At 43.2% G+C, this 16510-nt stretch overlaps 1 protein-coding gene, 1 non-coding gene and 1 pseudogene across 4 annotated transcripts in view; 2 read left to right on the top strand and 1 right to left on the bottom strand.

Moving 5' to 3' along the window:
• Positions 1-16510, top strand: part of CTNND2 (catenin delta 2) — a 1106103-nt gene that overhangs the window by 1005434 nt on the left and 84159 nt on the right. The window lies entirely within an intron of this gene.
• LOC147350091 (U6 spliceosomal RNA) lies at positions 5037-5140 on the top strand. Its single transcript, XR_015149297.1, has one exon. It is a non-coding gene; the product is annotated as a U6 spliceosomal RNA (small nuclear RNA).
• On the bottom strand, positions 8234-8353 carry LOC147350090 (5S ribosomal RNA; annotated as a pseudogene).

The raw sequence follows: 16510 nt of genomic DNA, 5'->3' as shown, positions 1-16510 counted from the left end.
GAGACAATACCACAGTTGTTACTTACAGCAACAACCACAGCTCTGACCCAGGCTTCATCTTCGAACCACCCGCTCCTGCTTCTGGAAGGAAGCTGAGGGCCTGGCTTCCACTGGATACAGAATAAGCAAATGGCAGCTGCCTAATACCAGTTAGTCTAACCACACAAACAAATCAGTGAGTCCAGCTGTTTGGGTATCGTCTTTTGGAAAATGTCTGTTTAGACCATTTTTAAGCAGAATGGACTCAGGGAATGTTTGCCCCTCAGGAGCAGGGAGGGGCTTGACTTTGTCCAGTGAGGTAAGGGAGGCTGTGAACATGTATACGGGTGGGTTTTCAAGCAGATCAGATTTATTGGAAGAATGCATAGGGAAGCCAAGGATCTGAAAAATGGAGTCCCTGAAAATCTCAAGCCCTGCGTTCCCTCAGAGAATCTTCACGAAGTCCCCAGGCATGTAGGACCCAGTTTGGAGACCTCTGTCGCAGGGTAGCCTGACCCTGGTGGACTCCAGTTATGACCTTCCCATTGCTTCCACCTGGCCAGTGGTGGATGCTAGGAGAATGTGCTTCTCTGATGGATTTGCTGTGTTTTGACAAGCTGTTTCCTCACACTCCATTTTTGAGCTGCGGTTCCCTAGGGGGAGCTTTACCACATAGAGAAAAGCAGCCAACTGCATGCTGAGAAACACCAGGCAAGATTTAAGGATTACATTTGAAGCTAATTAAGACTACAGTATGAATTTTATGCTCAATCATAATTTCTTATCTACATAGAAAGTATCATTATTGAGACAATAAGCAGAGTATTTGAAACTTCCTGGAGACTAATTAAATAGAAAGAAGTCTGGCTCTCAGACTGGAAGCTCCACAATTCAGTCCTCATACCATAAATGTCTGATGTGATGGTTTAATACAGTTGCCAAGATATTGTACTAAGAAATAGCTGGATGCTTCAAGGGGTGAGCATAATTCTCTCCTTGTCTGCTGACTTTGGAAATGTGGAATTACTTATCTCCTCATTCATCATTTGGCCAATATTTATCATGGCATCAAGCCCATCAGTCCCATCACTTCATGGCAAATAGATGGGAAAAAAGTGGAAACAGTGACAGATTTTATTTTCTTGGGCTCCAAAATCACTAAGGATGGTGACTGCAGCCATGAAATTAAAAGACACTCACTCCTTGGAAGGAAAGCTATGACAAACCTAGACAGCATATTAAAAAGCAGAGACATTACTTTGCCAAGAAAGGCCCATCTAGTCAAAGCTATGATTTTTCCAGTAGTCTTGTATGGATGTGAGAGTTGGACATAAAGAAGGCTGAGTGCTGAAGAAATAATGCTTTTGAACTGTGGTGTTGGAGAAGACTCTTGAGAGTCCTTTGGACTGCAAGAAGATCCAACTAGGCAATTCTACAGGAAATCAACCCTGAATATTCGTTGGAAGGACTGATGCTGAAACTGAAGCTCCCATACTTTGGCCACCTGATATGAAGAGCAGACTCACTGGAAAAGACCCTGATGCTGGGAAAGATTGAAGGCAAAAGGAGAAGGTTGCAGCAAAAGATGAGATGATTAGATGGCATCTCTGACTTAATGGACATGAGTTTGAACAAGCTCAGAGAGAGAGTGAAGGACATGGAAGCCTGGCGTACTTTAGCCCATGGGGTTGCAAAGAGTCCGTCTCGACTTAGTGACTGAACAACAACAACAAATTGTGTGCCTACTATGTGCTCATTCCAGTAGAGCATCAAAGTTCCTGCCTCCTGGACTGTATGGTCCAAGAATGCAAACAGTTACAAAAGGAAGCAAACAGTATTCACCTTCCGCGTTGTATATGACCAAAATAGTTTACAGGATTAGAGTGTAACAAAGAGAGGAGACTGTTGAGTGAGTGGTCAGGAAAGGCCTCTACCAGGTGACACCGAAGCAAATCCCCAGTGATGGACAAGAGCCAGATGTTAAACTATCTGGAGAAAGAGTTTTCTGGGCAAAAGAAGTAGCAGAACAAAAACTGTGCTGCAGAAGGGAGCTTGACATGTGCCTAAGGTGGTGAGAAGGTCAGTGTTTTACAGACAGTAAATGAGGCAGGAGCAGTTGGAGGTGGTGATGGTGAGTGAAAATAAACCTTTAAGCCTGGAGAGGGTACCTGAAGATTTTTGGCTGTACAAACATGATAGGATTTATGGTCCTTGAAGTCCTCTCTGGTTGCCAGTCAGAGACCAGACTGTCGGAAAGCAAGAAGGTCAGTGAGGACTTGACTTCAGTCTGGGAAGGAGATCATGGTATCATGTTCCAGAGCTGCAACAAAGGGGGAGGAGCCAGCAGGCCTCAATGAATGGGATGCAAAGCACTATAGATAGGAAAAGGAAACTGGACACAATAGAATCAGGAGTTTTGTTCAGGGCTAAAAGTTTGAAATGTCTGTTAGATACAAAAGAGGAAATGCCTGGTAGAAAATGGGAGAGATCAGTTATGATACTCATAGCTGATATATTCATAAGTGTATCATCAGTGGGGGAAAAAAAGATATTTAAAGTCATGGTCCAATTATTTTAATTCCCTAAATGCAGAAGCAGCTACAGGACGCCTAATCCAAAAATAAAATGCCAAGCCACAGGTGGACAGGCATTTCTTGGCTCATTAACTAAAGATAGGTTTCTTCCGTAATTGTATTCTTTCTTTTCCCCTTTGAGTAAAACAGACAAGAGATAGTATTGTTTCTTTTGTGAGTGCTACTGAAAAATATAAGACCAGATGCATTCAAATAATTTTAGAATTATCTGTAGGTCATATTTGTGGGGCACTTTGAAGTGTGTCTTACTTGTTTAGGGACAGTAAATAGAGCTTATTCATACACAACTTCCCCGGTAGCTCAGTGGTAAAGAATCTGCCTGTGATGTAGGGGAACACATCAGGAGCTGCACGTTTGATTCCTGGCTCCAGAAGACACTCTGGAGCAGGAAATGACAACCTACTCCAGTATTCTTGCCTGGAAAATCCCAGGGACAGAGGTGCCTGGCGGTGCCCAAGTCTACAGTCCTTGGGGTCGCGAAGAGTCGGACGTGACTTAGCAACTAAACACACGCAACATTCAACTGCTGTTGAGGTGTCAGCCTATAGATCCACCCAGGAGGAAACATGGCGGTGGGGTGGGGAGAGGGTCGGCCAGTTGAGATTGATGAGCAGTGTGGATTTCCATCCACTGGTCTAGACTCTCTCCTTGGGTATTATTTGCTTTGCTTTTGTTTCCTAAGGCTCCTTATTCTGCATCGTCACATTTGACTACTGAGATTTTCATCTGTCAGCAATGTGTGTGTGTGTGTAGTCATCCCTTATCATAGTGCTTCCGGGAATCAGTGAATCCCTGCGAACGAGACCGTATACCTCCTCATTCTGGCTTGTTCAGTTTTCCATGCGGCAGAACGTGTTTTAGGGATGCATATGTGAAAGGCCAAGGTATTTATCCATGGAGTATATTTTAATGAAAATGAGTGGAAATGCTTCTTTGCTAGTACATTTGTAACTCAGCAGGAGTAGCTACCTCCCCTTGATACCACCCATACAAACGGTCTGCTGGTGAACTTATCCTCCATTTTTCGCTTGTGTGCAGGTCTTGGCAGAGTTTTTCAAACATTTAGAAGTGAGAATAACATACAGTGACAGAAATGCTTCCAAGAGATATAAATCTAATTGATAGAAGACCACTGGAGACACTTGTAGCCAAGCTTACCTTATTTGGCAGGAAAAAATATATATTTTGCTTCTTCTTTCTTTTGCAATTCTAAGGTTCAACTAAATTATAGTTCTCTTTAAAAATAGATAGATAGAGATGGGTACAGATATAGATAGAGATGACTTCTGTGGTGGTCCAGTGGTTAAGAATCTGCCTCCCAGTACTGGAGACACAGGAGATGTGGGTTCGATCCCTGGGTCAGGAAGATCCCCTGGAGAAGGAAATGGAAACCCACTCCAGTATTCTTGCCTGGAGAATCCCATAAACAGAGGAGCCTGGCGGGCTAAAGTCCTTGGGGTCACAAAGAGTCGGACACGACTGAGCCACTGAGCCCACACACGTGGATATAGATATTGATATCAGAAGCACAGAGTTTTGTGACTTTTTCTTATAAATTGAGTACTGTTTTCATTCATTTGAATTTTAGTTGACTGTGGGTGAATAATTTTCTTACATCTTATATCTTATTTCTTTCTTATATATAACTGGGTTTTGTAGGCCACCAGAGTTTTTGTAAGCAATGTGATTTTCATTCCAAGGCCATTTTGAGAGATTCATGTGACACATGCAAAAATGGGAAATCATGGTGGTTCTGCTTTCAAATTCCTAACAGCATCTGTACGTTTGTTTGCTCATAATTGAGATCCAGCTCTGTAGTACTGATGGTCCACACAACCCACCCCATTAAGCAGTCCATATTCTCCCTGTAAGCTTTCTGTTTCCTCTAGTTTCCTAGCTGCTCCATGAATGAGGCTGTTCTCTGGTCTTGATAGCACCCTGAGACAGCTGCCATATACCATGAGGCTGGAGGGAGGGTGTTGGCAGAGGCATGTGGTTTTCCATAATGCGTGTTAAAGGATAAAGTCATAAGTATATAGATAAGACATATGTCACAGCAATACAGCCCAAGCAGGGACTCCACATACCGAGATTAACTGAGAAAGGCTCAACATGGAATCACCTTTGGGAACAGCCTGGACACATGTCCTGACTTGACCCCAGACTTCTTAAGGCCAAGTCTGTGTGTGTGTGTGGAACCTGATCATCTCTGTCTCCAAAGCTCCACAGGCAATTCTAACACCAGTCAGGGCAGAGATCCTGGTCACTCTGCTGTGTTAGTTAGCTCCCACTAAGCCAGCGATTTCCTCTTATGAACACATACTGCCCTTTTCATGCTTGCTGGGCCATTTTGCACTGAACCCTAAATGTTTATTTAGTAAAGGGCATTCGTATCTTCAGAAGACTTAGGTCAAGTGCCACTAAGTTTGTTCAAGAAGCCCATGAATTTAAAATACAGAAGCAGTGCTCACTTCTGCAAAACATGCACTAAAATTGGAATGATACAGAGAAGATTAGCATCCTTGCACAAGGATGACACACAAATTAGTGCAGAATTTCTTATTTTTGTAGAAGAAAACATGGTTACCAAAGGGGAAGTGGTGGAGGGATAAATGGGGAGGACGGGATTAGCAGTTGCATACTGCCATGTGTAAAATAGATAAACAATGAGGATTTACTGTGTAACAGAGGGAACTATAGTCAATATCTTGTAATAACCTATAATGGAAAGTAATTGAAAAAAGGAAAATATATATATGTATAACAAAATCACTTTGCTGTAACCTGAAACTAACATAAATTGTAAATCAACTGTAATTCAATTTTTAAAAGAAACTTAAAAAAAGAAAAAGAAATTTAAGAGACTGATTGACCAACTGTAATGTATGGGTCTTATTAAAACAAAATGTAAAAAAACTAAAAACAATGAAATAATCAGGGACTTTGAAAAAAAATACAAGCAACTTAGAAAGGAAATGTCATTATTTTGAAATAAGGTGATGGCATCACCGACTCGATGGACAAGAGTTTGAGCAAGCTCCAGGAGTTGGTGATGATCAGGGAAGCCTGGCATGCTACCGTCCATGGGGTCACAAAGAGTCGGACACAACTGAGCAACTGAACTGATATAAACTATATCAGATTCTATAACACATTAAATATAGGAGTAAAACTAAGCTTTTCCCAGATTCATTTAAATTTATCCTGCCTCTCACTTGTCAATATTTCTTTCCTTAAATTTTACTGGATTATAGTTGATTTACAGTGTTGTGGTAGTTTCAAGTCTACAGCAGTGATTCACTTCTACATGTGTTCGTTCATTTTCAGATTCTTTTCTCATATAGGTTATCACAGAATATTGAGTTCCCTGTGTTATACAGTAGGCCCTTTTTAGTTATCTATCTTAAATGTAGTAAGTAGTATGTGTATGTTAATCCCAAGCTCTTAATTTATCCCTTTCTCCCCACATTTCCCCTTTGGTTACCATAAGTTTTTCAATATCTGTAAGTCTGTTTTTCAATATTTCTTTAGTAATAACCCAAGTTAACTCAGTCAGTGATATTCACTGAGTGACAACCACATTAAAGGCTTCATGCTAGGTGCTATGATTCAAAGTGAAAGTGTTAGTCACTCAGTCGTGTCCCACTCTTTGCGACTCCATGGACTGTAGCACACCAGGCTCCCCTGTCCATGGAATTCTCCCAGCAAGAATACTGGAGTAAGTTACCACTCCCTTCTCCAAGGAATCTTCCCAACCCAAGGATCAAACCTGGTCCTGCATTGCAAGCAGATTCTTTACATCTGAGCTACCCGGGAAGCTATGATTCAAAGATGACATTTATTTAAATTCTCAAAAGAAGATTCACTAATAATATTGAGATGTGAAGGACTTATTCTCAGAAATAAAATCTGTTGCTCAGACACCTTTTTTTTTTTTTTTTTTTTTTAGTTCTACCAGTTTATTGCTCCCAACCCATCTGCCTCCACCCTCATGCATGCATGCTCAGTCCTGTAACACCATGGACTGCAGCCTGCCAGGCTCCTCTGTCCATGGACTTTTTCAGGCAAGAATACTGAAGTGGGTTGCCATTTCCTTCTCCAAGACACCTAATTTTGATTCCAACATATTCTTAGCAAAGGCAGATTGGGGGAGACAGCCCAATCCTAGCTCCATGGCCTAGGGTCCCCAGCCCAGGACCCAATCCTCCAGAGCTGGTGTGTCTAAGAACCCACACGACCACTTGTGCTGTGACCTTGGGCACCAACTTCTTTCTGCATCCAGGAAACCAGCTCAACGGCAACTTGTTGGTGCAGTTGCCCTGCCATCGGTGAGCCCACCGTGAGCCCTGTCTGGCCAGGCGGTAGTGGCATTCCTCTCTGTAGTCCTGACACACATCACCATCCCCAGCAGTCTCACATGTGGGCCAGTAGCAGTTCAGTCTCTCCAGCCTTTGCTCTTCATTACATGGGTATTCTTTCTCCAAAGCCAAAAGACCGCTTAGTATGGTACCACCAAGCACAGTCAGCCTCTAAAACAGCCACCACTGGCTTGCCTCGATATACCCAGCAACTGGCTTCAGATCAGATTGTGGGAGGAAAACTTTTCTACCAACTTGGGTCTTAGTACTAGGTCAGGGGCAAGCAGAGGAAATGCAAGTTAATTAACAATAGAGTCGCAGGAGAAAAGACAGTATCTATTCACATGCATGCAGGGTACTCAATAATGTGAGTAATTCACTGAACAACCAAGAGTAATGGTTTATATATCAGCATAATAATGGAAAGGAGGAGGAAACAGGGCTCCCGGGGGAATAAATGGAGGGTCTGACAGCTTCTATAACGTGTATACATGCAGTTTCTCATCGCCACGCTAATGGTCATTCTCGTTCTTGGCTGGAAGCTCCCCAGAGAAAGGATTGATGACAGCTTCCTTCTCAAAAAGCTCTGCAATTAGTCAGATGAGGGGGGCTCCGAAAGTCTTGACTGTGAATCCCAGAAGCCTCCCATTTAAAATAATCTTTATGTCATTCTGCTGTGTCCCTTTAATATTGTCACAGTATTTGTTTAGGGAGCCTTACTTGTAGCTCCAGTTTCTATGTCCTTAATCCCATTTTCTCAGACCTTTCCACTTCATTCATTCCTCAGTCAAGCCTAAGGTGGGAGACGGATGATTTAGGTCTTGCCAGACCTCAAGTCAGGCTTCCCAAGTGGTGCTAATGGTAACCTGCCTGCCAGTGCAGGGGACATAAGAGATGTGGGTTCAGTCCCTGGGTTGGGAAGATCCCCCAGAGGAGGAAATGGCAACCCACTACAGTTTTCTTGCCTGGAGAATCCCATGGACAGAGGAGCCTGGTGGGCTACGCTCCATAGGGTCACAAAGAGTTGGACACGACCGAAGCAACTTAACACGCACGCACATACCTCAAGCCAGCATTCTTATGACAGGTAGCAGCTCTGATGGTTCTCATCACTAAAGCTTCAGCCAGCCAAGCAGCTGTTACAAAACCCATGCCTCGTCTCAAAAACCAATTCAAAGCTCTCAGTCTACTGATTAACCTTAGAGAGTACATTAAAAGTAATACACCAAAAATAGACTATATGATGCGATGGCAATGTCTCTACTTTTTGTTTTTGTTTTTGTTTTGTTTTGTTTTGTTTTGTTTTTTTAATCACCCGGTATTCCCAGGCGGTCTCCCATCCAAGTACTAACCAGGCCCAACCCTGCTTAGCTTCCGAGATCAGACGAGATCGGGCGCGTTCAGGGTGGTATGGCTGTAGACCTACTTTTTGGATACATGTAAACACAGAACTAACTGGGACCACTTAGTGTGGGGCAAGGCTTCCGTAGTGGCTTGGTGGTAAAGACTCCACCTTCAATGCAGGGAGATGCAGAGGACGTGAGTTCAATCCCTGGGTTGGGAAGATCCCCTGGAGGAGGAAATGGCAACCCACTCCAGTATTCTTGCCTGGAGAATCCCATGGACAGAGGAACCTGGTGGGCTACAGTCCACGGGGTCACGGAAGAGTCAGACACGACTTAGTGACGAAACAGCAGAGTGGAGCAAATAGCTCTTTATGATAATATTCTTCTAATACGGAAAAATAAATGATGCCTCTCACAGAGACCCTGAATCATCTAGAAAATACTGAATTGTATTTACTGTGTAGCAAGCCTTCAACTTTTACAAACTTCACTCACAGCAGAGCCAGACCAAGGGTGAGTTCTCTTTCCAAGGGAGGAAATAGTGATTCAGAGGATGGGAGGTGGGCCTGAGAGTTGATACATGTGGGCTGGAACCATGAGATGGGGTTTTGCAGGGGACCCCTGATGAAGGTAACCAGAAATGTGTTTATTGCCCTTGGTAGCTGTCGTATTACCTTTTAGTATCTTTTCCTGTTGATCATCTTTTAAAAATTTTTTTTTAATTTTATATTGGCATATAGTTGATTTACAATGTTGCATGAGTTTCAGGTGTACAGCAAAGTGGTTTAGTTATGCATATATCCATGTAGGTTATTATAGAATACTGAGTAGGGCTTCCTGTGCTGTACAGTAGGTCCTTGTTGGTTATCAATTGTGTACATAATGGTGTGTATATGTTCATCACAACCTCGTAATTTATTCCACCCCCCCCCCACCTTTTTCCTTTGGTAACCATAAATTTGTTTTCTAAGTCTCTGAGTCTGTCTGTCTCTGAGTTGTAAATCAGTTCATTTATATCATTTTTTAGATTCCACATATAAGTGGTATGATGTGATGTTTGTCTTTCTCTAGCTGACTTGCTTCTCCTTCAGTTCAGTTCAGTCAGTTCAGTCGCTCAGTTGTGTCCGACTCTTTGCGACCCCATGAATTGCAGCACGCCAGGCCTCCCTGTCCATCACCAACTCCCGGAGTTCACTCAGACTCACGTCCATCAAGCCATCTCATCCTCTGTCGTCCCCTTCTCCTCTTGCCCCCAATCCCTCCCAGCATCAGAGTCTTTTCCAATGAGTCAACTCTTCGCATGAGGTGGCCAAAGTACTGGAGTTTCAGCTTTAGCATCATTCCTTCCAAAGAAATCCCAGGGCTGATCTCCTTCAGAATGGACTGGTTGGATCTCCTTGCAGTCCAAGGGACTCTCAAGAGTCTTCTCCAACACCACAGTTCAAAAGCTTCAATTCTTCGGCATTCAACCTTCTTCACAGTCCAACTCTCACATCCATACATGACCACAGGAAAAACCATAGCCTTGACTAGACAGACCTTTGTTGGCAAAGTAATGTCTCTGCTTTTGAATATGCTATCTATGTTGGTCATAACTTTCCTTCCAAGGAGTAAGTGTCTTTTAATTTCATGGCTGAAATCACCATCTGCAGTGATTTTGGAGCCCCCAAAAATAAAGCCTGACACTGTTTCCACTGTTTCCCCATCTATTTGCCATGAAATGATGGGACCGGATGCCATGATCTTCGTTTTCTGAATGTTGAGCTTTAAGCCAACTTTTTCACTCTCCACTTTCACTTTCATCAAGAGGCTTTTTAGTTCCTCTTCACTTTCTGCCATAAGGTGGTGTCATTTGCATATCTGAGGTTATTGATATTTCTCCCGGCAATCTTGATTCCAGCTTGTGTTTCTTCCAGTCCAGCGTTTGTCATGATGTACTCTGCATATAAGTTAAATAAGCAGGGTAACAATATACAGCTTTGACTAACTCCTTTTCCTATTTGGAACCAGTCTGTTGTTCCATGTCCAGTTCTAACTGTTGCTTCCTGATCTGCATACAAATTTCTCAAGAGGCAGGCCAGGTGGTCTGGTATTCCCATCTCTTTCAGAATTTTCCACAGTTTATTGTGATCCACACAGTCAAAGGCTTTGGCATAGTCAATAAAGCAGAAATAGATGTTTTTCTGGAACTCTCTTGCTTTTTCCATGATCCAGTGGATGTTGGCAATTTGATCTCTGGTTCCTCTGCCTTTTCTAAAACCAGCTTGAACATCAGGAAGTTCACGGTTCACGTATTCCTGAAGCCTGGCTTGGAGAATTTTCAGCATTACTTTACTAGCGTGTGAGATGAGTGCAATTGTGCGGTAGTTTGAGCATCCTTTGGCATTGCCTTTCTTTGAGATTGGAGTGAAAACTGACCTTCTTCAGTCCTGTGGCCACTGCTGAGTTTTCCAAATTTGCTGGCATATTGAGTGCAGCACTTTCACAGCATCATCTTTCAGGATTTGAAAGAGCTCAACTGGAATTCCATCACCTCCACTAGCTTTGTTCGTAGTGATGCTTTCTAAGGCCCACTTGACTTCACATTCCAGGATGTCTGGCTCTAGGTCAGTGAGCACATCATCATGATTATCTGGGTCGTAAAGATCTTTTTTGTACAGTTCTTCTGTGTATTCTTGCCACCTCTTCTTAATATCTTCTGCTTCTGTTAGGTCCATACCATTTCTGTCCTTTATCGAGCCCATCTTTGCGTGAAATGTTCCGTTGGCATCTCTAATTTTCTTGAAGAGATCTCTAGTCTTTCCCATTCTGTTGTTTTCCTCTATTTCTTTGCACTGATTGCTGAGGAAGACTTTCTTATCTCTTCTTGCTATTCTTTGTACCTCTGCATTCAGATGCTTGTATCTTTCCTTTTCTCCTTTGCTTTTCACTTCTCTTCTTTTCACAGCTATTTGTAAGGCCTCCCCTGACAGCCATTTTGCTTTTTTGCATTTCTTTTCCATGGGGATGGTCTTGATCCCTGTCTCCTGTACAATGTCACGAACCTCATTCCATAGTTCATCAGGCACTCTATCTATCAGATCTAGGTCCTTAAATCTATTTCTCACTTCCACTGTATAATCATAAGGGATTTGATTTAGGTCATACCTGAATGGTCTAGTGGTTTTCCCTACTTTCTTCAATTTCAGTCTGAATTTGGTAATAAGGAGTTCATGATCTGAGCCACAGTTAGCTCCCGGTCTTGTTTTTGTTGACTGTATAGAGCTTCTCCATCTTTGGCTGCAAAGAATGTAATCAGTCTGATTTCGGTGTTGACCATCGGGGTGATGTCCATGTGTAGAGTCTTCTTTTTTGTTGTTGAAAGAGGGTGTTTGCTATGACTAGTGCATTTTCTTGGCAAAACTCTATTAGTCTTTGCCCTGCTTCATTCTGTATTCCAAGGCCAAATTTGCCTGTTACTCCAGGTGTTTCTTGACTTCCTACTTTTGCATTCCAGTCCCCCATAATGAAAAGGACATCTTTTTTGGGTGTTAGTTCTAAAAGGTCTTGTAGGTCTTCCTAGAACCGTTCAACTTCAGCTTCTTCAGTGTTACTGGTTGGGGCATAGACTTGGATTACTGTGATATTGAATGGTTTGCCTTGGAAACGAACAGAGATCATTCTGTTGTTTTTGAGATTGCATCCAAGTACTGCGTTACAGACTCTTTTGTTGACCATGATGGCTACTCTGTTTCTTCTGAGGGATTCCTGCCCGCAGTAGTAGATATAATGGTCATCTGAGTTAAATTCACCCATTCCAGTCCATTTCAGTTTGCTGATTCCTAGAATGTCGACATTCACTCTTGCCATCTCTTGTTTGACCACTTCCAGTTTGCCTTGATTCATGGACCTGACGTTCCAGGTTCCTACACAATATTGCTCTTTATAGCATCGGACGTTGCTTCTATCACCAGTCACATCCACAGCTGGGTATTGTTTTTGCTTTGGCTCCATCCCTTCATTCTTTCTGGAGTTATTTCTCCACTGATCTCCAGTAGCATATTGGGCACCTACTGACCTGCGGAGTTCCTCTTTCAGTGTCCTATCATTTTGCCTTTTCATACTGTTCATGGGGTTCTCAAGGCAAGAATACTGAAGTGGTTTGCCATTCCCTTCTCCAATGGACCACATTCTGTCAGATCTCTCCACCATAACCCACCCATCTTGGGTTGCCCCATGGGCATGGCTTAGTTTCATTGAGTTAGACAAGGCTGTGGTCTTAGTGTGATTAGATTCACTAGTTTTCTGTGAGTATGGTTTCATTGTGTCTGCCCTCTGATGCCCTTTTGCAACACCTACCGTCTTACTTGTGTTTCTCTTACCTTGGGCGTGGGGTATCTGTTCACGGCTGCTCCAGCAAAGCGCAGCCACTGCTCCTTACCTTGGACGAGGGGTATCTCCTCACTGCTGCCCTTCCTGACCTTCAACGTGGGACAGCTCCTCTAGGCCCTTCTGCACCCATGCAGCCACCACTCCTTGGACGTCTCCTTGCTGACCTTTTATTTCTGGCTCAGTGATCGGAGGTGTTATTGTTCACTTTCTTGTCTAAATCACTTGGGCAGGTTACTTCCCCTTCTCTGTGTCTTTGATTCTTCATGTTTGAAATGGAGATAAACACAGTGTCAATCTCATAGGACAGTTGTGAGAAATAAAGACGTAAAGAGTACTCGGAACCATACGTGAGACCCTGAACTAAACACTAGTTAACTGAGCTATCACTAGTCTTATGCCTCATGGCAACAGCTGCACCACTCCTTCTAACTAGTGTTAGTTCTGGTAGTAGTGTCTGACTTGCTTTTGCACCTGCATGGGTTTCCCCCAGTCCAATGGAGGCACCTAGGCAATGGTTATTCAGTGTGTCTGTTCTATGAGAAACAGGTTAAAAGTTCTCAGTTGAAAGTTGTCTCAGGCCTATTGCAGTGAGACCTTTTTTCCAAAGCCCATTTTTCACTTTACTGTAGACACAAATCTTTTTTTATGCAGATGCTTAGAATTGTTTCCCAATGAAAAACATACTCCTTTCACGAAGACTTTCTATTGTGCCATCATATCTCTATTCCCCCAAGGAGCCCACTGGCAAATAATGGGACACTGAGGGAAAGTGTTGGCAATGAAGAACTGGAAACGACACGAGGAGCTGGAATCCCTGGTACCTATAATTATATTCACCTGCACATGTGTAGAGCTTGATAAAAAGAAAGAACCTGTTTTGTTATTCATTAATTTTAAGAGGAAAGAATGCCAAGAACTCTAAGGCTTAATGACCAAAACAAGCATCCCTGAAACAGATTCAGACACATGAGTGCAAAGTAGCAGACCAAATGCATTTTGTGACCGGGTACCTGTGGCTCAGCTGGTAAAGAATCGCCTGCAATGTGGGAGACCTGGGTTCGATCCCTGGGTTGGGAAGATCCCCTGGAGAAGGGAAAGGCTACCCACGCCAGTATTCTGGCCTGGAGAATTCCATGGACTGTATAGTCCATGGGGTTGCAAAGAGTCAGACACGACTGAGTGACTTCCACTCACTCGCTAGCTCACACCCTCCAAGGGGCTCCATCCGTGTCTCTCTTTGATATGCTGTTGTCTGAGTACCATCTTTGTGGTGCAACAAAAAGGACTGTCTCATGGTGTCTCCAGTTCAGTTCAGTTCAGTTCAGTCGCTCAGTCATGTCCGACTCTTTGCAACCCCATGAATCGCAGCATGCCGGGCCTCCCTATCCATCACCATCTCCCGGAGTTCACCCAGATTCACGTCCATCAAGTCAGTGATGCCATCCAGCCATCTCATCCTCTGTCGTCCCCTTCTCCTCCTGCCCCCAATCCCTCCCAGCATCAGAGTCTTTTCCAATGAGTCAACTCTTCGCATGAGGTGGTCAAAGTACTGGAGTTTCAGCTTTAGCATCATTCCTTCCAAAGAAATCCCAGGGCTGATCTCCTTCAGAATGGACTGGTTGGATCTCCTTGCAGTCCAAGGGACTCTCAAGAGTCTTCTCCAACACCACAGTTCAAAAGAATCAGTTCTTCGGCGCTCAGCCTTTTTCACAGTCTAACTCTCACATCCATACATGACCACAGGAAAAACTATAGCCTCGACTAGATGAACCTTTGTTGGCAAAGTAATGTCTCTGCTTTTGAATATGCTATCTAAGTTGGTCATAACTTTCCTTCCAAGGAGTAAGTGTCTTTTAATTTCATGGCTGCAGCCCCAGTGAACCACAAAAAATCACAGGTAAAATGCACATTTTTAGGCAAATCCTTTGAGATGAGGATTCCCTGGATGGATTTGACTGCATTTTCCAGTGTAGTTGAATTACTTCTTTGGTATTGAATCTGTTCTGCTTTATACCAAAGAGCTCAGCCTCCTCCTACAGACATTGAAATTCATCTATTTCAGTCATGGCATTTAAGCTTTTTCTTTTCCTCTGATACTTCTTTGATAAGCTTGCCTCCACTTACAAAACCATCAAAGCCTGGAAAGAAATTATTTGACAAGAAAAAAAAGAAAAGCACGTTTAGTGTAAGTTTCGAATGAGACCAAATCGATGTCCCGTGTGAGGTGACCTGGCCTGGCAGTGAGCGTTACAGCCAGTTGTGTGTCACCTTTTCCTGGGCTGACTTCTCTTTCAAGCTTTCGGATGACTGTGTATGACCAGTCACATCGTTGAGATGCTGATTGAATCCAAAACCAAACTGTGGTCCTATTTGTGTCAACTCATGGGGGGGAAAAGTGCTATAGGCACAAACCAAACGTAACAGTTTGTTAATGAAAATATACAAACCTTAAGTGTTATATAATATTGATCGTTTTTATAGCGTACGTACTGAACGCAAAGGGCAAATGCCATCTGAGGCTGGTTCTCCCAGTCTCATTAGAACAGCTGTTATTGAAACCAAGCTGTTTCCTGCTCAGTTTGGCAAAGGACAGCACCACTCAATGGAGCTTTGTCAGTGCCTCAGGAGGGTGAGGTGACGTCAGGTCTTCTGGAAGCTTGTTTTTCTTAACTTTTTATTTTGTATTGGGATATAGCCAGTTAACAAACAATGTTGTGACAGTTTCAGGTGAACAGTGAAGGAATTCAATACGTGTATCCATTCTCCCCCAGACTCCCTCCCATCCAGGCTGCCACACAACATTGAGCAGAGTTCCCTGTGCTGTACACTAGGTGCCACACAACATTGAGCAGAGTTCCCTGTGCTGTACACTAGGTCCTCGTTGGTTATCCATTTTCAGTATGGCAGTGTGTCCATGTCCATCCCAAACTCCCTCACTATCCCTTCCCCCATCCTTCCCTTTGGCAACCGTAAGATTGTTCCCTAAGTCCATGAGACTCTTTCTGTTTTGTAAGTAGGTTCATTTGTATCATTTCTTTTTAGATTCCGCCTGTAAGGGATATCATATGCTATTTCTCCTTCTCTGTCTGACTTATTTCACTCAGTATGGCACTCTCTAGAAGTTTGTTTGGAGCTTCCCATGTGGCGCTAGTGGTAAAGAACCAGCCTGTCAATGCAGGAGACATAAGAGAGGCAAATTCTACCCATGGGTCAGGAAGATCCCCTGGAGGAGGATATGGCTTGGGTAATCCCATGGGCAGAGGAGCCTAGCAGCCTATACCCCATGTGTCTGCAAGAGTCAGACATGACTTAGTGGCTGAACAACAAAGCCAAGAAAATCTCAGACTATCAATAAATACTTGTTGAAATAACAAACAGCTAGTGTCATGGTTTAAGTTCACAGGGCTTACACATTACAGAATCTGTAGCTACAAAAAAAAAAATCTAATTCTATAAGAGAAGAGAGGAATGTCTCAGTTCTCATTAAAAAAAAATCTTTTGTCATCCTGATTTCCTAATGTTAGAACATTTCCATATACCCTACAGACTTATTTATTAGTGTTAAAGTTCTGTATTTTCGATTTCTCACTTTTTTCACCACTAGAAGTAGACATGCCAGGAGAAGTTTCAAATGCATGGATTGAATCCGTGATTCACCGTGTGGTTGAAGCTCCTGTCCATCAAGGCCCAGGTTCTGGTCCATTCATCTGCACTCCCTACCATGATGAGTGAAGTCAACCATGGAGTTAGTTGTATGTTCCATCTGTCACATGCTCCTTGTCCTGGCCGGGTTGTAGTATGTCGGATTGCTTGTCTCCCGTCCAGAATGCTCTTCAGTTTCAATTCACTCTTTTATCTTTCC

Source organism: Bos grunniens, chromosome 20, assembly GCF_055505025.1.
Source record: "Bos grunniens cultivar Pamir isolate PY7600 chromosome 20, Bosgru_T2T1.0, whole genome shotgun sequence".
NCBI lineage: Eukaryota > Metazoa > Chordata > Mammalia > Artiodactyla > Bovidae > Bos > Bos grunniens.
Note: the sequence above shows the minus strand (reverse complement) of the source record. Positions and strands in the feature narration are given on the sequence as shown.